The 23806-nt window shown below is 38.1% G+C and overlaps 1 protein-coding gene and 2 long non-coding RNA genes across 3 annotated transcripts in view; 2 read left to right on the top strand and 1 right to left on the bottom strand.

Moving 5' to 3' along the window:
• The window catches only part of LOC310719590 (mannosyl-oligosaccharide 1,2-alpha-mannosidase IA), a 207509-nt gene that overhangs the window by 20541 nt on the left and 163162 nt on the right, over window positions 1-23806 (top strand). The gene's annotated exons all lie outside the window — the stretch shown is intronic.
• LOC310719601 overlaps window positions 1-23806 on the bottom strand; it is a 310811-nt gene that overhangs the window by 178179 nt on the left and 108826 nt on the right. The window lies entirely within an intron of this gene.
• Window positions 15573-23545, top strand: LOC310719602. Its single transcript, XR_014531530.1, has 2 exons — window positions 15573-19157; window positions 19374-23545. It is a non-coding gene; the product is annotated as an uncharacterized lncRNA (long non-coding RNA).

Here is a 23806-nt window from a genome sequence, read left to right as displayed (position 1 = left end):
AGTAAGGTAGTCATGCAACATGCAATTGCAAGTGCATCTATCTATCTATCTATCTATCTATCTATCTGTCTGTCTGTCTGTCTGTCTGTCTGTCTGTCTGTCTGTCTGTCTGTCTGTCTGTCTGTCTGTCTGTCTGTCTGTCTGTCTGTCTGTCTGTCTAGGAATCATTTAACTCAAATTTTCCACATAACAATACCATTTCAGTGCTAAACTACCACAGGCCGCTTTTTTCTATAGTTTTGACTGTATTTAACTTGTGAGATTCACCGAGCCTATAATATAAACACATCCTTTCAACAGAATTTGAAAGACGAGGGGGAAAAAAGTGGATGAGTACGTGGATGAGTCCGCTTCTTATCTGCTCAGCAATCAGTTTCACTTTCATGCAAACGGTGCCAGCTGACATAGAAGACAAAGTACCTTTTCATACATAGACACTATTTGAATTGAAAAAAAAATCTCTACCTCCATCTTCTGGATGGTTCCTTTACGGGCCAAACAGTAATAATAGTGTAGCCTCAAGGTCGAGGGGTCAAGTGTCATCTCCTGAATTAAGTGAAGCCATCTATTGTTATCGTATAGAGAATTAATATGGAATTTGTAGAAAACTGAGTCATGTTTGTATTTAAATGTTTGGATATTTGAATAATCTAGCATAAAATTCAACTGCAAGTAACTGCGTAACATGACTCTCAATAAGAGGAACTTTCTCAGCGTAAATATTGACATAAGTGAATAAAAGACTGTGTGTACAGCTCATAGTGCACATGGTATAACCGAGTAGGACAAGAACAAGAGTAGAGTAAATAAATACTCAGGGAGCAAATGGTTCCACAATATACAGTATCATAATACTGGAGATGTCTAAATCACCAACTGTAAATTATAAAACTCACAAAAGGCTTATACCAACAGAGAGAATTTTTATCCAATCATTTATCCATCCATCCATCCATCCATCCATCCATCCATCCATCCATACTATCCATCTATACTATACATCCATCTAACCATACTATTCATCCACCCACCCATCCATGTATCCATCCATCCATCCATCCATCCATCTATCCATCCATCCAATTATCCATTTTTCATCCATCCATCCATCCATCCATCCATCCATCATCCAACCATTTTTCATCCATCCATACTATCCATCTATCTACCCATAATCTCGATCCACCCTAACCCATCCATCCAGCCATCCAGCCATCCATCCATCCATCCATACTATCCATCTATACTATACATCCATCTAACCATACTATCCATCCACCCACCCATACATGTATCCATCCATCCATCCATTGCAAGAAAAGTGCATCTATCTATCTATCTATCTATCTATCTATCTATCTATCTATCTATCTATCTATCTATCTATCTATCTATCTATCTATCTATCTATCTATCTATCTATCTATGAACACATTTTGAAGTCTTTATAGACTCTATAATAGAAGAAAACGTTATACAATATTTGTTTGAAGCTTCTCGAAAGCAGCCTTTTAATGAATAATTGCGAGTAACACAACATCTGGAAAGAAGGTCCTGAGCGATAAACGAACGAGAGCTGTTACAATCACAAGAAAATCAGAGTTGTGGCTCTGCCTTGTTTTTGGTTTTTTTGTTTCACACTTATGTACTGTTAAGCAAAACAGCTTAACAGACACGACCGGATGACTTTCAGCTGAAAATCAGGCCTTTTGCTTCGGCCAAAATAACCCTTACTCTGGGGCAGCTGGAGCGGAAAGAAGATCATAAATCTTGGTGATCTTTTATAAGGTTGTGGCCACATTTCAGTAGCACGCTTCAGCAACTTTTTTTTGTCCCTCGTCGCACCGTCTGTCTGCACGTCCTCCACTTTAACGCTCATATTTTATTTCAGAGCATCTTTGGAGCTTCTTTCTAAAAGCGGTGTCACCGCTCAACAAGACTAACTGACTCTGACATATCAGTTGGCCAAACCCCATGCAGCAATGACACACTTAGAATGTGTTTGTGTGTGATGTGATAACGTTACGAGGTCAGTTCACTTTCACTTCTCACTTTAGTTACGTTGACATTTCGTGACGTTTGATCATCAGGAAAAAACACAAAATGATTCAGATTTGAGTTTCTCTTCACATCACAGTCCTGGGTTCTTTATAAGATACTGTGTAATTTCCCCAGAACTGCTCCATTGTGTGGAACTTCGAAGCTGGAATTGCTGCTTGTTACTCTGAAACTTTTTCCTTCCACTTCATGGTGCTGTACATGGCTTTTATATCGCGTTCGGCTGTTTCTGATTTGGCTCAGAAAGCAGTCATGTGAAACCAGGCTGTACCCCCTGGATTGGAAACATATGCAGACATCTCGCTTGGCTGCTAGTAAAGTGTTGTGATAAAACATATTGTGAGTCTTGAAGTATGTGTTGCTAGGAGGATGTTTGGTTCCAGTACTGGTTGGTCATAGATCATATCTGGTCGAATTTTTTTTACATCCCATGTCCATATCTATGCACCTTTTTTTTTCTCAGGATCATTCAGAAATACTTAAATTAGCAATCTTGCTCAGAATATGTCCTGAAGGATATTAGTAAGAGTAAACATGAAAAGACATCAACATGGCCGAAACTAAACTGTGGTTACATTGCTGGTCTTATCCAAAATCTCTGCTCGCAGTACAGTTTGCACCACTGAAGCAGTAGAGTGTTTGCACGATGGTGTAATAACACGATATACAGCCAAAAGTATGTGAAAATCCATGCTGACATGGTTTGCCAAGTTCAAGTGGAAAAACTTGCAGATCCATGACCTCAGTTGCACAACAGCTATGGGATGGATAGGAATGATGACCTCACACCAGGCCTCCTCACCCGCCATCAGTGTCTGAACTGTTTTTGGCTGACTATGCACAAATTCATAAAAACATGGTTCGAGTGTTTTAGAAGAGTGAAGGCTGTAATAGTAGCAAAAAGGGAACAAATTCATTGGTATGCTTGTTTTGGAATAGTATGTTTGGCATTTAGGTTTATGCCTATTTTTGGCTGTGTTATGTAAAGCAAAGGAAGTGAAATTTCCAACATGTAATTGGATATATATATATATATATATATATATATATATATATATATATATATATATATATATATATATACCTAGACACCTGGACACCTGGACACCTGACCACAAGATTTGTTTGTGTTTTCAAACATCCCATTTCACATTGAGTCCCTACTCTGTTTTACCTGAGTTTGTGGCTCGCATGTTGGGTTTTGTGATGTATTTGTGTGATGCATGCTGGGTAATTTAACAACAGGGTGGACGGCGAGGTTGGATATATTTGCGCCGTTGTTGTGTTAATTATGAATAACATTGTCATCTATCATAGGATATTTAGTTTTATGGCTAAAAAGCATTTCTTTTGTGCTGAGCCCATAATAAAAGGGAACATCAGCTGCAGAATCAGAGGTTTGACTTTATCTGAGCATGCTGCGCAAAAAAGAGCTGTGTGTGTGTGTGTGTGTGTGTGTGTGTGTGTGTGTGTGTGTGTGTGTGTGTGTGTGTGTGTGTTCATACAGCACCACAGGGACTGAGTGACACTGATGTTGCTGTTGAGGATGAAGTTGTCATCTTGATGTGTTATTATCGTTTCAAAAACAATTTCATGTAAAGATAAAAATCTAAAGATGGACCGGGAAACAAAATGCTGCTGATATAAAGTAGAGGAATAGATTCTCAATGGTTTTACGTGTGGAAGTAAAAGAATGCAGTGACACACACACCAGCCATAACATTAAAAACTGCAGCTGAAACAGCTCTGGCCTATCAATGCAGCATGGGCTCTTTATAAGCAAGAAGCTACTTATCTTTTCCTGACAGAAACAGCACCAGGGTTTTTTATCAATTTGTGACACAGTAGTTTGGGCTTAATTTGTGTTGCCATGACTCGGTTACTGGGACAAGGTTGTCCTTCCTTGGACCACTGCAGAGTGGAAAAACACCCTTTACTTTCCCATTTTTCCTGCTTCCAACACATCAACTTTGAAAACTGACTTTATTGCTACCTAATTATACCCCATGCCGCTGTCACAAGATGATCTTTTAATCTTCGTGCATCTTTATGCAACTTCTAACAATAAAAAACCTTGAACTTTGAATGAAAATATAGGGTAAAGATTTGTATAAAAAGTCTCTTTATACACCGAATATTTAGGGAGTGTTTGTTTCTATCACCTAACACTGTAAAATCAAGCAAAACTAAGCACTGGCTAAGTGCGAAACACAGAAATGCTTGTGAAGACGCAAGTCTTACAACAATAGCTAACATAAATTCCTGAAAGAAGTCAAGATATTCGGATGGTTTAGTTCTGACGCCAATTTGTAAATTGCGAGGACCGAAAGGGAAAATTCCTGACAAACGCTTCTTTCATCAGGGTTAATCTTCGACACTCAGAGGTTTGCACAACTTGATCTCTGATAATGGAAGTGCCCAACATCACTCGCAGTTATCTTGCAGTTTCACCATTAAGCTTCTGTTGGAACGAGATGCTAGAAACTAGCTATTAGGAGGTAATAGCAGTAGTATCCATGCCACACCACAGTGTAGTTTACCAGCTAGGTATTCAATTCAATTCAATTTTAACAATGAACAGTGTCTCACAGCAGCTTTACACAGATAATGTGGTGATAAAAAATGAATATGTTCTTTGTAATGTAAGTTTGTCCCTGATGAGCGAGCCTGTGTCAACTGTGGGAAGGAAAAACTCCCCGAGATGGCATAAGGAAGAAACCTTGAGAGGAAGCAGACAATCAGACAATCAATAGGTATCTAGAGAATTAATCTGTGAAAATGAACCAAACTAGGCAAACACAACATAGACACAATATTACAATTTATTGAAAACCTTGAAATCAAGTATGGGTGATGATTAAGTGACAAATATCTCTATACGTTTGCTGCTATGTTTCAGCAGTAATAAGAGCATACAGTGTACCTAAATGTGACATTGTCGAGTAAATGAACTGGATGTTTAGCAGTTTTTGTGAGTAACAATAATAGCGAAGTGTTAGCTCAGTGGTTAAGTCACTGGCTTTCTAATGGCAAGGGCAGTGGTTTAAATGCCAGGATTGCCAAGTTGCCACTGTTGGGCCCTTGAGCAAGGGCCCTAATCCTCTGTGCTTCAGGGGCACTGTATTATGGCTGACTCTATGGTCTGACCCCTGCTTTCAAACAAGCTGGAATATGTGAAGAAAGAAGTTCACTCTGCAGCTTCTTTCTTTCTTTTAAATAAAGAAAGTATCCATGGCTACATAAGTTATCGATATAAACATATATATATATATATATATATATATATATATATATCTCCATTAATTATTATTTAAAGAAAAAGTGCAGACTTTTTTTTATTTACAATACAAATGTTGTGGAATCTCTTTTAAGAAAAATGTAACGTCAAAAAGTAGACTTTTATTAATTGTATGTGCAAAAGCCTTTTATGCAATTTTAACACGCACAAACAACTAACTCCTTCTTGACTCCTTCCTGGCTGCCCCACCATTATCTCAAGGTCAAGGACACTCTTGTAATGAATGGAGGCAGAGACCTAACCTTCTTTACCTTAACAACATCTCATAACCCAACATTTCATGGCCAATTTCTTATATAGTGCTGATTTACTCTAAAACAAGCACTGAATAATATTTGGTTATATTAAGCTGTAATTACGAATTCTTTATAAACAGTTTTTCACTAAATTAAAAGTTGAAACTGAATTTTCTCAAAAACACATAAATACACTATATGAACAAAAGTATTGGGACAACTGACTTTTTCAGCCATATGTCATTGTTCCCCAAACTGTTACCACGTGAAGCGCAAACCTGTTCCAGCATGATCTCTACAAGCAAATCTCTACAAGCCCACTCTGAAATCCAGTGGAACATCTTTCCAGAAGAGTGGAAGTTACTATGTTAGTTAAGATGAAAACAATTAAATAAATATTGAAATGAAAAAGTTAATAACAAATCAGGATTTGTGGTGAAAAATCCAGTTCCCTCCAGTTCCAGTGAACACGTGCTGGTTGAAAAAGTCATCACTGGGATTTGGTTTTATTTCGGTTTTGGCTTTAATAACTTCATATGATTTCATTTCACAGACTTCATGTGTCTGACACAAAATAAATATTGAGGGATTGATTATTTTCTTCCCTTTTTCCCCTCATTCCTCTGAATCTTCCACATGAGTTCAGTTTCTGTGCTCCTCGCTCCATAAAGCTCATCGATGCAGAACTCAGTGAGGTGGAGTGAGTCAGCTGCATGCTGGACTCAGCCACATCAATAATTTAAAGAGCTCTCAATCTGCTTACCTTCCTTTTCTTTATCTCTTTCTCTCTATCTCTCTCTCTCTCTCTCTCTCTCTCTCTCTCTCTCTCTCTCTCTCTCTCGCTCTCTTCTTTGCCCCTACTTCTTCTCCGTCTCTAGCTTCCCCTGAGCTACACTGTTATGTATCTTTCTGACATGATTAAAAATATTCGAATGCTTTAAAGATTCTGATGCTACATACACTAACTGAAAGTAACATTTTGTCCAGATATGAGGAAAAGCAGCCAAAGCAACATGAACGCCGTAACCATAACAACGCCTCTTTTTGTCCTAGCTTGTCTCAGATAGCTTGCTAATCTAGAAAAGGTTGAAATGTTTTGTTCAGGGTGACCGAGTCAATGGGGGTTTTTTTTTTAGCATTTGTTGCTTAGGAAGTGACACGAAAATCGAAAGAATCCGAGCTGATTGTGCGTTAAAGTAAGACGCCACTTTAAAAAGGTCCCAAAAATACAAACGTTTTAATTAGTTTATTCAGAAAGTCATAAGTTACTCACTGATAAAAATCTTATTTTGGAATGGATGAAGGAAGTTAAGAAAAATTGGGGAAAAAAGAGAAAAGATTCATGAGGGAAAAACTGTAAAAGAAAAGGAAGGAAAGTAGGAAAAGAAGGAAGAAATGCATGAAAGAAAGAAAGAAAGAAAGAAAGAAAGAAAGAAAGAAAGAAAGAAAGAAAGAAAGAAAGAAAGAAAGAAAGAAAGAAAGAAAGAAAGAAGTGGAAAAAGGCGAGAAGGACAATGGATAAGGATGAAAGGAAGAAAGAAAGAGAAAAAGAATAAAAGAGTGGAGGTGGTAAGATAAAGATAAAGATGAGGTCACAGTAATAAGGAAAAAAAGGGGAAACAAAGAAAGAAAGAAAAGAAGGCAGAAAGAACAGAAAATTGTGAAGATGCATGAGGGAAATTTTTAAAGGAACACAGGGAGGTAGAAAGTATGTAAGGAAGGAAGAAAGGAAAAAAGAGACAAAGAAAAAAGAGGCAGAAAAAGATAAACAAGAAAAAAAGGTAATAAGTAGAAGATGGGAAAGGAAAGAAGGGCACAAGTAAAAAGTGGGAAAAAAATTAAAAAAGGCTGGAAAAATAAATGTCCTAATTTTTACAGTTGAAATTGTAGCTGATGAAGATATCAGTGTGATTAGACTGGTTGTTCAGCTCTTCCACACCAGGGTCAGGAGAAAAGTCTTTCTGGTTTAAGCTCTAAGGTTGGGACTGTGTCCAGAGCTGGAGGTCTGTTTGTTTCCCCTCTGCATTGGATTTCAGACCAGAGAACATCTGTAACCTTATTTTTTCTCAAATCTTTGAATTGGGGTCTCATTTCCATAAGTCATAGAGACACCACAGTGGCTTGGCCTGAGTCCTGTCCTGTGTGTGTGTGTGTGTGTGGTGTGTGTGTGTGGTGTGTGTGTGTGTGTGTGTGTGTGTGTGTGTGTGTGTGTGTGTGTGTGTGTGTGTGTGTGTGTGTGTGTGTGTGTGTGTGTGTGTGTGAGACATATGGATAATCCTTCCTTCAGAATAATTGGTGATGGAAGGAATTTTTCTTCAACATTAGTTTTGAATATGTTATTTTTGAGGTTGTGTGTGTGTGTGTGTGTGTGTGTGTGTGTGTGTGTGTGTGTGTGTGTGGTGTGTGTGTTAGTGCGTCCTCGCATATTTGGTCATAACAGGAACGGGTAGATGCTGTCTCAGCAGCATGAAGTGTGTTTGTGTGCGTGTCTGTTTGTGTCTGTCCCCATATCCAGCTGCAGTCATCTAAAAGCTAATCAGCGAGAGAGGTCACTCTGCACATATGCTCTCAGGAAGTGGAAAAACGCACCACTCCCTGCCACTTCCTGTCCCAAACCTCTGCTAAATGGACAGCTAAACATCCTCATTCTCTTCCAGTTACAGGATTAATTCTGGGAACGCACATTTATTTTTCAGCAGAAGCTTCATGTGGTTGCTGATGTTTATATGTGTTTCATTAGAAAGGAGGACAGCGGAAAGAGTGCAAGCGAGAGAAAGAAAGAAAGAAAGAAAGAAAGAAAGAAAGAAAGAAAGAAAGAAAGAAATGATGATCTGGAAAGGAAGAAATGAAAGCAGGAATATCCTTTATGCTGTTTCAATCACACACACACACACACACACACACACACACACACACACACACACACACACACAGAGGTTATGGGAAAGAAACAGGATGAAGGAAGTCAGATCCTGCACATATCATGATTCAGCACCAGAAAAGTGGTGATCACTGTTATACCTCAAACAAATATAATCCTGTTCTCTTTTCCAAACTCAAGTCAGAAAAAACCAGATCATTCCACATCATCCGATAAGCAAACAGTGTGTATTTAAACCCCTATTTCCCATTTTTCGGAATCAGATCTAAAGTCAAATCTAGTATAGTGATCACTAAATCGAGTTTTTAAATCTTGCCTCCGTGTCGCATGCGGCGACGCTGAGTTTTGTTTGGACGCTTATCGGAAGTCGTTTCAGAAAGTCGCAGAAAGCCGAGGTAAAAACACAAATATTGTCTGTGAGGAAGTGTGTTTTGGTGAGGATTGTGGGGCGGTTTGTTGAACGCTGGTTACTTCACTGAGTAAACAGTGGAGACAAAGTCTGAGGTCTGGGTAAATGTGGACCGCATGGTTTGTTTGCTCAGCAGCTGATGCTCTTTCAGCAGGGGCCCTTGTCTTTGCCTCAGTGACATCTGCATTTGTGTGTGTGTGTGTGTGTGTGTGTGTGTGTGTGTGTGTGTGTGTGTGTGTGTGTGTGTGTGTGTGTGTGTGTGTGTGTTTGTGCGTATGTGTGCAAATCAGAGCACACCAAACAGGATACTGCTGTTCCATGTCTGCATTTTAATTCTCCCTCGGGGTCATGAAGAAAGTCAAGAAACAAGAACACACACACAGAAACCCACACACACACACACACACACACACTCACAAACCTGGACCAGGACATCACAGACCAAGATAAAAAAAAAAAGAGTAATTTTTCACCCTATAACTTTACTGAAATAATCTGCCAAAATATTATATTTTCAAATCATATTCATTCATTATTAAAGACTTGAGTCGAATTCTCAATTTTTCCATACATGCAAAATCAAAAGCACCAAAAAAATCTCCTCAAGGGTTTAGGAAATGCTTCCAATCAGCCATCCATGACAATGTACTTCCTAAAAAATGCTAACAACTCATTAATGCTGCTTCGAAAACAATGGCGTAACGTAACTTTTCCGTTGTAGTGAGTCGTATAAAAACCCAGAATCCTTAAAGATCGGAGGAAGCAATCGTAGGCTTTCCATTGTCAATTTTATTTCTGTGCAGATGTTTCATGTAGGGCAATCCGATCAAAATATGGTGAGATTCTCATTGTTTTAAGCTAATATTGATGAATGCTGATTAGCCATGAATTACTAAATACATCTGTTACAGTTTCATTAAAAGACTCTAGAAAACTTGATAGCCGAACAGTGAAACAGAATGTGTTCTACAAATTCCAGTAATGCAGCAGTAACTGTAGCTACGCTAGACAAACCTTGACTCTTCCTCTTGCTTCATAGGGTGCCATTACTTTTGTTCCAGTCTTATTTGTGTTCTGTTAAAATTTGATCTCCTTTGGCTTACATTAACCATCATTTTTTTAATTCACTACCGAATAAACCTACTGTTTATATCATATATCTGTTGTTTACATAAAAAAATTTTTTTGGACCCTATTAATCATAAAACATTGCATTCGACCTCAGGATGAATTTATTTAATGAACATTATTGACATTTGTCTAATTCTATTTATCGGACAGAACACATTAGGACACCACCAGTCTAACGACATCTCAAAAATTTAGAAATACGACCTTAATTCCAAAAAAATAAACAGAATGCGATGATTTGCAAATCTCATAAATCCATATTCTATTTACAATTAAACAAAAAAACATATCATATATTTAAATTGAGAATATATACAACAATTGAATCCAATCAGTAACCCAGAGCTCTAAACACTGAGCTGCCACCTTTCTAAAAGTTGCCAGATCTCTTGAAACATTTGATGATATTATATACTGTAAATGATGAGATATTCAACTGATTTGCAATTTTATGTTGACTAACTTCATACTGTTCCACAAACGTGTAGACACAGTCTATCACATATTAGTAAAGCTTCGGCCATCTTCACTTCCGAGAGACCCTGAGATCATCTTATTGACCTGCTGTCAGTTAGTTGCGAAATGTTTCTCAAAATGTTTTACGTTTTTTCAAGATTTTTGTAGCTTCTTTTTTTGATGGTTGCAACCATCAAACTCCAAATGACCCTATTTTTCCTTGAAATTATACTTCCTCAGTTTAAACATTTGATACGTTTTCTATGTTCTATTGTGAATATAATTTGGGTTTATAAGATTTGCAAGATTTGCATTTATTAACATTTTACACAACTTTGTGTATTTTGGAATTGGGTTTGTAAGTTTAATTAAAAGGGATCTAAGTTGGGTTGAGGTCTTACAGATTAAGGGCTCAGGAATGAATCTACATCTGTGTATTTGTTTGAAATAAAAAGTATTATTATAGTTTTATGGCATTGATCTTGTACCAGATATCAATACTTGAAAAAATGCCTCAGGTTTGGAAATTAAAAGGCCAATGGGAGTAAATTTTAGATTTTTAACCCCTGCGCTACCACACTGCCACTGATCAGTTATATCAATGAGATAATTGTATGTTACGAAATGCTTTAAATGGAATGCCGCAATGTGGGTTTTTTTTGTGTTTGTTTTGTCTGATTTATTATTTCGTCTGTTCCTTGTAATAGTATCATTTTTAACAGACCTTCTCCGATTGTATTTCAAGATTTTTTACAATTAAAATAGTCACTCGATTCCAGTTAACATTATTTCAACTCATAATAAAATGGCAGAAAATATATAATAAAAAAAAAAAACGCATCCCCTGGCTTTAATTCACAGACTCAACATTGAGACCCGTAGATTTAAACTCTGACCAAGAAGTGTTTGTTCTTTGTTGTATTGAACTTCTTCATTTCGAAACCTTTCCGCATAGCTCCAGCTTCAGAGGAATGATTGGAGTCCTTGCTGCGTTTGTGAGTCATGCAGCGAAATGCTAAAGAAGCTAGTCGGGTTTTCTTCGAGCCGCTGTGGGCTCGTCCTGGCCTTGAGCCCAGGAATGCAGCCCACTACTCGGCACTAATGCCTCTTTTCAGTTCCAGAGCTCCTTGGCATTGAAGTTTGGATTTTTAATGGAGTCAGTCGGGAGCCAAAAGTCTGCCTGACCTCGATGGCACACCTAACGGTTAAAAAAGAAAGAAAAAAAAAGAAAGAAAAAAAAGAACACCTTCTTTCATCATCTATCAAATCTCCGGTTGATGTTTTATTCTTGTGTTTTTTTATTCTACTCCAGGCCTGCTTCACCTCCTGCCTCGACCCTGGAGCTTTCTGGGGAAAAAGTTGCTACGTAGCCAAATCACAGCTCGATCAATACTGCAATTTTCTGTCGGGTCAGTGGCAGAGAGAGAGAGAGAGGAGAGAGAGAGAGGAGAGAGAGGAGAGAGAGAGAGAGAGAGAGAGAGAGAGAGAGAGAGAGAGAGAGAGAGAGAGAGAGAGAGAGAGAGAGAGAGAGAGAGAGAGAGAGAGAGAGATTATTACAGCCCCAAACCATTGCTGGAGTCAGTCCAATAGCTCAGATACTACACAGATCTCAGATCAGTTCTTATTGCCCAGAATTACCACCAAGCACTTTTTTATCTCACCACTTCTCAAAAAGTAATAATAAATTATATTCTGTCAATAAATATTATTCGAAAGTAGATAAAAGATATATATATATGTGTGTGTGTGTGTGTGTGTGTGTGTGTGTGTGTGTGTGTGTGTGTATATGTATATATCTTTTTTTTTTTAAAAGGCTGAAACACAAGCAATTTCCTGTTTGAGTCTGAATCAAAGTGCAAGTTTTATTTAATGGTTTCAGTTCATGTTATTTGGATTGGGTTTGGCTTTTATAAAAGCAACCAATACACCTTGGCTCTGAGGCATATGGGGGTGAAACTGGTCTCAGGAAGCTTGTCACTTTCAGTTCATTTCCTCTTTGTGCCATGACATGATCTTTTCTCCTTTCTTTTGTGTTATATTTCTTATAATAGGATTTTGTCATTTGAAATATTTCATGTTAATTTCTATTTTATAATTTTTATTGCTTAAATGTTATGTAGGTTTGCTAATTTTAGGCTTTTTTCTTTTTTTTCTTTTTTTTTTTTTAAATGTCACCCAGAAGCACAACTTTCTACTAATAGAAAAAAAGAAGATTGAAATGAGTAATGTCTAGAAATAGGTCTTGTTGTATTCTTATCACAGAACATACTTGAATACATTGGACTATATTCTAGATGTCTGGCATTTTTTTCTACAGTGTGCAGCGCAGTGCAGTAGCTGGTTTTATTTCTTGATTTGTCAGTTTAACACACTCGACTAAATTTGTTGCGTTCAACCAATGATGTGACAGATGGAATAGAAGCGAGTTTACGGTTTTCTCTTACACAAATATATCTGGGGAAAAAGAGAGAAACAATGAAGGTAAAAAAGAAGAAAAGAAAGAAAAGGAATTAAATTGTTCCTCAGAGAACATACAAGTTATCTTGGAAAGAAAGAATGGGAGGAGAGAGAGAGAGAGAGAGAGAGAGAGAGAGAGAGAGAGAGAAAGAGAGAGAGAGAGAGAGAGAGAGAGAGAGAGAGAGAGAGAGAGAGAGAGAGAGAGAGAGAGAGAGAAAACATTCCTCATAACACATACAGTTTAACTGAAAAAGGAATAATTGGAAAAGAAAGAATTGAAGGAATAAAGAATAGAAAGAAGGATGAAGAAAAGAAAGATGGATGGATGGAGGATAAATGGAAAGTTCATCATGCTATTTGACTCACACAGGTGTATGGAGATCCAAGATCAGTTCTCAAGATGATTATTTACATTCGCTGCCTTCAGAAAAACATTTCGATTCCTCGATTCTACACTCACATACGGCTGTACGTGTTGCCGCGTGACACCCGAGGGCACGTTGTTAAAATCGCATCATAAAGTTGGCTCGGTCTGAGGCCTACCTACATCCTGCCAAATGTGTTTCATTACTCTAAACACACAGCAATTACAACCTTCCATTCCATTCCACACTATCTCTCTTTTTTATTTCTCGCTTCCTCTCTGCGACTCGCCGCTGTGTCCTCGCTGTGAACTGATACCGCTTCAATCTGACGAAGGCTGTTTAGTAGGCAGGAGGGAACGGCGCGGCTGTTGAGTGGGAGACAACAGCGGCGTAATTCATTAGGAATGACTGGTGGAGATCGGAAACCCTGCGACCAGCCTCGGTCTGTCAGATGGCCGTATCTGTCTCTTGGACCTCCTTTCGCGTGGTCACAGTGGGTGTAAAATCTCGATAAACGGCTCCACTGGCACGTCCAAAAAATAATAATAAATTATGAATAATAAAAATAACACTAAAGAAAAGCTCTCCAGAAAGAAAGTGAGGAACACGGGCTGTACTCCATCAGATGGCTCATCGCGATACTTTTCAGATAATGAGACATTTCATGAATCTTGGATCTGCCCCAGGATTGTTTCTGGGCCTGGTTTGGAGAAAGATGGGCATCGACGCACTTTTGCTTCTGTTCCAAACTGAAAATGGGATGCACAATTTTAGGTCAGCTCTGTTGGATGGAAATAAATGGGAAAAGCAGTTGCCTTTATCTGTTTTATTAGTAAGATATTAACCATGGTTATTGCACATACAGGAACAGATACAAGCTTTCGGCCAGGAATTTTTGCCATATTGCTTTAACCACACCTAGTCTTTTTTTTATTGCTCCAGATTAAAAAAAACGATTGGAGAAGAACACTTGTGCTGTCATGCCTCGAACAAGATCAATGAAGCATTTGGTGATTTCAAAGTGCAGACTTGTTTGTGTGTGTTGCATAACTTGCAGGCAGGATTGTGTTGCATAAACTGTGACAGAGATTAACATTTACACTGCACAGTTACACTGAAATAACACTTACTGTATATATAGAAAGAAAGACGTTACTAGTCATGTAGCTAAGACACTTACAGTAATCCTCCGTTTATTTAAGCCGTAAATCATCCTTAAACACACAGAAAACATTTGCAAGGATACAGTAATTATATTTGTATTAATACATTTCATTATTTCAACATAAAACTTCCTAAAAAACATTCCTTATAAGTTTATCGAGCTATCCCCGAGACCCCGGGAAAATTAGGTGGGGAATGCAATTCCACAATAAACCAGCGGTGTGAAGATTCGAACTGCGGTAAAACGGGGATTTCTGTAATGCAGGGGTGTACACACTTTTTTTTAGCATGTGAGCTACTTTGACCAAATCAAAACGATCTACCGACTATAGAAATGCATAAAAAATAAATAGCGATGTTTTTAATGTCATGCGATTCACCCACACCACCTTTGCGATCGCCCCAGGAGATCACGATCGACGCGTTAGGCAACCCTGCTGTATTGCTCATCTTCTATTTCGCAAGTTTCGAAAACGTGAAGAAATTTGGAGCGTTTTAAAAACTCTGATCAGTTTTCAAATGTATTTTTAAATGTATCTGAATAGAAAGAAAGAAAGAAAAAAAGAGATAGTTCCTTATAAAACTGAGAAAAAGGAATTCTTTTGGAAGTGAAAAAAAAAAGATTAAAATGGATACAGCCTTTGTGTGGTTTACATTTACATTTACGCCATTTTGCAGACGCACTTATCCAGGTACTGCTGCTATATAAACTATATCTTAAACACTCTCCTCTGCTCATTCTGGGTCTTTGATTCACTATATGTTTACAGAGAACCTTTGTTTGAATTCAATACAATTTTAGTTCATTTGTATTTTCACTTTTAACAGCGGACATTGTCACGAATCGACATTACAGAAATCAATAGAAAATACATTTTAAATTCATTTATTAGTCCATATATGCTTATCCCTCATTAGCAGGCCAGTGGTGATGGTGGTGAGGGAAAACTTGGTGTGAGGCTCAAAAGGAAACCTTTATTTGGGTGACTTTTCATTATAGTATGCTGATGAACACATGAGTATAAAACTGTTCATGGCAATTGTAGTCCTAAACCACTATACTGTATTATTACAGTCCAAATTTACCTTCATGCTTCTTCAGTGGAATGAACCAAATGTATCTTAAATCATGGATCCTCGTAATCTCTCTCTTTTTTTAAACACACCTCATCGTTTAGCCTGGATCTGGCAACACCCACTAGAGTGGTCCCTAACCTTTGGTCCATGGACCGGCACCGGTCCGTGGGCCAATTGGTACCGGGCCGCACAAAAAGAATACATACCTTACATTATTTCCGTTTTATTTATTATCTGATTCTGAAGGATGTTTTATTATGGAAAATTGCCGGATTCTCTCCGCCACACCTGTCTATGACTCACTCTTGATGCATATCATGATGCCTCGGTCACAAGTCTTACCTCCATCCGCTACCTTCTTAAAGGGGCTGCTCCGGCCGCTAACACATAATATATTACCGCTAAATTCAAACCCCCCAAGCGAGCAAAATGAACAAAAAACAACACAGTGGATTCACGTTTATAATTATATTTAGAAAATACCAGTTTTTATGCTGGTCGTATTATTTTATTTTGTTGTAATTATCCGCCACACCTTAAAGTGTCTGTGAAAATATTGTCCGACATTAAACAGTTCCGTGGCGCAAAAAAGGTTGGGGACCGCTGCACTAGAGGATGGGTTTACTTTAAAATGTGGCTCTTTTCAAAGTTACTTGCAATTCGAACATTGTTCTGCCCATCTGCTTTGCCACAATGGCCATTAGTAACCGTGCTATACAAATCAAAACAAAACCGAATTGAATTGGAGTAATTGTGTGTGGATGAGAATCACTTGGAGGTGAATTTTAATCTTCATAATGCTGCTGAGATTCATATATCCTACTTGATACTAGACAAGGGCTTCCATCTGTCATCTGAATTTCTAATGCAGCCTGAGATGTTTTTACAAAAACAAAATAAAAGCTCATCGATTGAGGTTTTAATTTTGATTTAAACAGGGAGCCCGTTCCACTCATCCCATCGTCCTTGCTCCCGTCGACATCGCAGGCGTCTTTTTTCAGTCGGATTTGCTTCTTTGCGTTTGTCCACCATTCTGTTTTTTTCTCCGTCTGTATTATGACAGGGCTCAAGGCAGGTCGACTGCGCTGCTCTCGGATGCGTGAACGCTGGCTTTCAGCCGGATGACGGCTGCGTGGGCAGAGCTTCGAGGGGTTTGAAGGCACAAGCGAGTGTCACGAAAGAGTCGCTTACAGTTTTCTCAAAGCATAGTTTTACCAACTGATGGAATCAAATAATCAAATGTGCAATCAAATATATAAAACAAATACAATTCTGTTGGCATACATTATTAACACGCGATTAATGCAGCTCACACTTTTGTTTATATATCAATAAATATAAATAAATAAATATAACAATTAAAACCTTAATCGCAACGGAATACGGTATAAAATTTTTTTTTTTTTTAATCCACTGAAAAAAATTTTAATCACTAAGCGTTTGTTTTACTGATGCAGCAAGTCTCAAATCGGCACCAAAATCCACCATGGTGCACACATCCGGCAATTAATACCGTCCGTGTGGAAAGCGAGCAAAAGTTCAATTTGGTGTCCTGATGATTTAATTTATTTTAAACACCACAATTACTTTAAAACATTTACAAGGATATTTTGTCTTTATGCTGTATGTTGAGTTTGGTTTCACTAATAATAAGCATACGTACATTGGAACACTGCCAGGACTGCTTTGTGAGATGCCTTACTCTAGCCAGCAATCAACAGAGTTTAGTTGTTTTGGTATAAGAACGTGTATTTTCTTTCTGTGTTTTTGGAGTTTTAAAGCTAATTTTAGGCAAAAGCCTGATAGTCTCTCTTCTTTTTATCAGCGTAAATAGACCTTGGAACAGAGCGTGTCCCACTCCGTCTTCCATTAATGGACTGGCGCTCGTCCACACGGCCGCTGCCACATACATACACTATAAAGTTTACACGTTACGGTACTGTAAATTGCTTTGATTTGGTAAACTGTGTATTATAATGTGTTAATTTATTAATAAATTACAGTATACTACCCTATTCTGATCACCAGTCTCTAAGACCCCTGTGTAGTCTAGGCCATGTCTCAACTTACAATATCGTCAAGTTATGGTAGGGTCAAATAAACGTAATTTACGTTGTAAGTCGGGAAAAATGTAACCCCTGAAACCAGATCTTCTCAAAGGATGCATTAGTATTGACTTTACACCCTGGCTTTGCATTAGTCCTACAATAAGATTAATCTACGCTTTGAAAAGATCACACCATTTAGGACACTAACACAGTGAAAGCACAGGAAATTATTATATCACAGAACAATAGAAACCTGAAGGCTAGACGCTGCCACCCTGGAAGTGTTGTGTGCTGTCTGGGTGTGATAAAGGAGAGTCCAGGAGTACTCCTGGAAGACTATGAACTATTGGTGGCGGCTGAAATAATATTTTTACGACAGCCCCGTTGGAAGGAACACTGGAAGCCATTCTTTTCCTTCACACTATAGAGTTTGTTGGGTTTCCCCTATAAAATCAGGCCTGGGTGGCAGCGATGAATAACAGCTTGTTCCTTTGTGTAGTGTGTTTTGTGAAGTGGAAGCAAAACTCCTCTGTAAAGATCTACCCAGCAGACAGAAAGGCATTGTGGGCTGCGGATGCACTGACCGAACCAAATGAGAGTGCCATGGGGGTGAACAGCACTCTGGATAATAGGGGATATGGAGAAGGGGGTCATAGGCTTGTACAGGTTCCAGAGAATAACAGTGTCTCTTTCTTTGGTGCTTGATGTGACGAAATGAGGACTATTGTTCTGGAGAACTTGCACCACTTGTACGGTCCGAGTAGCGGCGTGTACGGAGTTCCAGTTGCTGTGTTGCCTTGCATGGGGCATTTTTTCCCACTAAGTTTTGCGCACTCCAGCAGAGCTCATATCACAAGCCAGAGGCACGTGTGGTCAGACTCCATGTCGTTAATCTCCGTCAAGCCAACACAATTAGCGTGCTTCATAACAGCCCACATAAATTAAAGTTACACATAAAGGCAATGGCATTTAGCATGAGTGCCATAGTGATGGCCATGTTTGCCCTAACAAGCTAATATAAATGACACACAAGGCAGGGGCGTTTTCTATGTTATTCTTGTAACGTCGTGTTGTTAGCCTAACTGCTAACTGCGGCTAATCGGAAACAAGTTCACCATACAACAAGACACTGAGCCGAGGCGTACGCATTATTTATCAAGCAAACAGTCAGTTGGTGTATTATTATTATATTATCATGGAACGGCCTGCCCAGTCCCCGCACCTAAATCCTATTGAACTGCTCTGGGATCAAATGGATCGCAAGGTCCGAAAGAAATCCCCAACTAACAAAGAACACCTTCGGCAAGTTTTACAAGAGGCATGGCAAAATATTTCAAATAAATGTTTGAAAAAAACTGTCCATAGAGTGTGTTAAGCTTTTACTCATACTATGGGAGGGTTTTTTTTTAACACTTGTACATTTACATATTTGTTTGGTCAAGGAAAATCTTAATATCGCTAATTTCGTCCAGTAGAATTCCATAGAAGTGAAAGAAACATGCACATGTCTGTTAAAAACCAAAAAAGTCTAGGTGTTTCCGAAAACAAACCTGGAAGAAAAGTGTTAGCTAAAACATGTAGCATGATTCATTAGCTTATTTTATATCATATTGTGTTCATTTTAATCTACTTTGGCTAAAATCCATTCAAAAATGTAGCTAATGAAGAATTAGGCTCGGTAGTTAGCAAACATTTGTAGACACTATTAGCATTGTTTTTATGTTAGCCCAGCTGTTACAATTTTCTTTCTAATATGGGACAGTAATAGGCAAATATTTGTATGCTTATTTTAGGCTCCTTGATGATTATAGATTCTTTAGTTCAACTCTAGGAATAGAGTATTACGCTGTTTACTGAAGTAAAATAGGCATGGAATGCTTTTGGAGCAGCAGCTTTACGCTAAGCTCCACAGGAAAGGACCCCGGAGCTGGGGCATTTAAACGTCTGAGACACACATACTTCATGCCGCTTTGTTCCTCCTCTCCTGTTGAAAATCAATTGGACTCCCTCCTCCCCTTTTACGAGCGTGTGAATGGGGATGAACTCGCCCTGGACCACCCCAAGCACCATCACAAACAGCTTTCACCGTGACCCCATTGGTGCACAACAGATCAATGCATGCTTCATTTATGGGACAGTGGTGTCTTAATTGACTAATTCGTCAAGTCGCATTCATGCTTTGTTACTGCTGCATTAAAAGTGGGATTAAAAAAAAAAGGCAGGCTGGAGGGTAAACCTTTTGGGGATTCGGTGTGTGTAAGTATAAAACATTGTTCAAATACTTCAGGAAATTAATATAAAGCAAAAAATATATAGAAAATTACAATTGAATTACTTTTGTTATAATGTTAATTAATTACCAATAATATAAAAAATATATATATATATATTAATTTATATGAATTATAAAATGAAAGTATAGGTAATTAATAAGTTGATATTCAAAAGCAAGTTTATTAATATGAATTAAATATGAATTAATTAATCACTAAAGAAAATGTATATTGATTTATTACTTTTTTTTACTAAACTAGTTTTAAAATTTTGCTTTTAATTACATTTTTTTGATTTTACAAACTTGGGTCGTCTCTGGGATACTGCCCGGAACGTTTGCGGGTTCAAGTCACGTCGCTGTACGTCGCTCTGGACAGGGGCGTCTGCTAAATGCCGCAAATGCAAATGTAAATCTAAGTCACTGCCCCACCAAACTGCCACTGTTGGGCTCTTGAGCAAAGTCCTTAACTCTCTCTGCTCCAGGGGGCGCTGCATCATGGCTGTCCCCATTCGCTAATTCAAGTTTCATAAAAAGCCGGGGTATGTGAAAAAAGAAATTCCCTGTGACGTATATGTGACAAGAAAAAGCCTTTTGTTTAGTTCAAAAACTAGTAATGTTAATTAGCTTCTGATATGCTAATTACTATTCTACTAGCATTTATGACGCTAGTATTTTTTGTTGTTTTATCACTAATATTGTTGGTGGAAAAGCAGCTAAAAGGAGTTGACCAGTTAAGATACTGATACACGTTTAGTTGATTATTTATAGCTAAAGGATGTCAACCGGGCGAAAACGAATGAAAAGAATTACTATAGCATATTCTGAGACTCTAACCATCGTGTATTCTTTAAATCTTCTTGTAGCTTAATGCATCAAAAGCCGCATTGTATATTGTTTAGCTGAGATCAGCACATCATGAAGGAAAGGATTTGCTGGAAAAGGAAATTGTTCACTACTTATTTCATTTCTGGTCTCTTACGTGAAGTGACACAAAAATGAAAGGTGGTGATGAAACAATGAATGTTTAAAGGCGATCAAAACCGAAATGTTTCCGTTCATTTTATAGCTGAAAACAGACTTTCTGGAGACACAAAAGCATTTCAAAGCGAAGTCTTATTTATAGCCATAAATCCGGCACTAATACACAGTATAAGCGTTGGAAGGTTGAAAGGTATAAGCATCATTCAGTCATGTTTGTTGTTTCTCCAGGCCTCAGTAGTGACCTTTTGATTTTTATTATTTTTCTATTTCCAAAGCGGGGCATTTTTTACATATCTATCTTTAGCTCTGGAAAATACCACCCTCTTTAGCCATGGGATCAGGTGTCTCACAGCCATCAATCTACCAGCATTTACTGGATTTACTCGCTTTATGATTGAATGAAGTAGCAGCTGCTTAGTGCTCTGTAATTGGATGAAGCCACACGGCACTCATTAATTATTCATGAATCTCCTATCTTATTCTAAAGAATATCACTAATGGGAAACTGTAGTGTGCCTGCCAGAGCGCTGAAAACCTGACCAGGCTAATGATGGATGGAAGCTTTTGCTAAGGAGTAGGAAAAAAAGAGAAAGCTTGGGAGTGGTTAGTTATAGGTGGCAGTCCCTACCATGCCTATTTAAAACATTTATTCTTTTTGATCAGGCTTTTCTTGGATGTTGTGATGCTTGAGAAGGTCAGGCTACACGTTCTACAACTGGTGGATCTGCAGGTGTTTTCAAGCCAGTTCCATTTCTCCAACAGTTCTTGGCTCTATTTCAGATATGTCTGTTACAGCTCTAATGGGGGGTGATGAGGAGCCTTGTTTGTAAGGTTCCCAAATCTTCCCCACTTGCCCCTCTTGATTTTAAGATTTGCTTGAAGGCTTCCCATGATTTTCAAGCTTCTCACATCATTTCCACTATCTGTACTCAACAGCCTATTGTTGCAGTCACTACATACAACCCGTGACCAAAACAGATGTCATTTTCAGCCTTTACAGGTGTGTAATGAATTGTATATACTTGGTTTTGGTTCTATATCTAAAACACCAACACGCCAAGTGTTTTACACATTTTGAAGTCAAACCATGCCTCCCCTGGAGCTGTTTTATCCATCTTTAACAAATCCCAATCCATGCATTTTTTCAAAAGACCGTCTGGACATCATTATGTCAAACTGCTGACATGACCATGGATCAGTGTGTTTAAAAGCCTGACCTGTTTTTTTTTTTGTTTGTTTTTTTTGCCCCAAATCATATCTCTAGCTTTCACTGCCACGTAGGATCCGATCATTCCACTGGGAAACCTCACCAGTTCACCCCGATTGTTCGATAAAAGAAAAGCTCCATTGTCTGTGTTTCACTCGTAGCAATTTTCTATTACAAAATAAATACACATCGTGGTTTTTGAGTGGAAACAACATCGCAGTTCTAATTTTCATTCCTCATTTGATGTGTCATGAGATAAACTAGTGCAGGAACACAGTGTTGTGGATGTCAATGATTATATGTACAAGGACTCTCACTGCTCGAGGCATGGCAGAGAAAGACAGTGTTTACTGTGTATGTACCTTATTTGAGGAACACAATGTCAGCTGGCAGTCCTCTGCTTTCAAGCAAATCAAACTACCATACAAGAGGAAGAATCTTTTCAATTAATAATGTCTTATCCCACACACCATCAAAGCTTTTGGTCTTGGTTGATTTCACCATGTGCCTACATCTGCGGCCAGAAAAAATTTCCATGTTATATTTTACGTACAATCTCTTCCGGTGTCATTTATTAGAGTATTTACGGTAGATCCTATACTCCAGTACTTATGGTAGAACCCAACTGTCTAAAAGACAACAAAAGCTAAACCAAATGGTCCGTGATGTGCCATTTAGGCAATAAAACAAAATTTGTCTCATCAAAAGTGACTAATTATTCTGAAATAATAGTGAATTGATCTCAACGTCCTGCTAATGAGTTGTGCAGCTGATTTTCCTTATTGATTTCTTGCATACTGTCAATATTTCAGATACTCTTTTACCCTCTCCGGCAAAACTCAATGCTGATAATCAATAGCTTGAGGCTGAGGTAAAAGAAAGAAAGAAAATCAAATGGGTGCAGGATTAGCTGTGTTCTTCTGGAAAAATTGAAAAAACAATGGTCAGGTTGCCTAGTTTTTTAACTGCCTACTATCTGGGGGAATGTTGTTAGCTGACAGGTTTCTGTACCTGATGCGATTCTAATTTATGCGATTTGAGATTCAATGTGTTGTACATTTTGAGATGCGTTTGGACTCTGAATGATTGGAAAGATTGGTTACAATAGTTTTTCTGTCAGTTCGAATCAGTCTGGCTAATCTTCGCTACACTTCCTTGCATAGCATTTTAATTCCACTGGATGTTTTTTGTTTTTTTGCACCATCCTTTATAAATCTAGAGATTCATAGTTTCTAAAATATATCTCAAAACAAAACACGACACAAACCCCAGAACCAAAAGTCATGCCACAATCATCTGAGCTTATTGGCCTGAATCTGCATCTTTTGCTACCACATGATTGACTGATTGGATAATTAGCCTTATGAGTTTTCCTAATAAAGTGGTTGTTTATATTTGATGATTAATTAATAATAAGGTATTTATATTTGGGTAATTATACAAATGAACATATATTGCACACAGAATCCAAAAATCCATGAAATGAAAGGAAATCTGCAAAATATATATATGCAATTAGATTTGATTTATTATAATTAATTTATACCATGAAATATTTAAATACTCATTTCTGATTAAGTAAGGCATGCTTTCAAACTGAGCTTAATAGATGATTTTTGCATGTCATGGACCTTATACGGTGAATATGATGTTTTTGACAAATTTGCTGGGCCACAAGATGAATTTGACAAATTTGAGTACACTTCCCGTGGGCTCACCACCTGCAGGAGGGACCGTAAGGGACGGTGCTGTGAGGATTGGGC

Source organism: Silurus aristotelis, assembly GCF_946808225.1.
Source record: "Silurus aristotelis genome assembly, chromosome: 25".
NCBI classification, from domain to species: Eukaryota; Metazoa; Chordata; class Actinopteri; order Siluriformes; family Siluridae; genus Silurus; species Silurus aristotelis.
The sequence above is the reverse complement of the archived record's forward strand: the minus strand, read 5'-3'. Positions and strand labels throughout refer to the sequence as shown.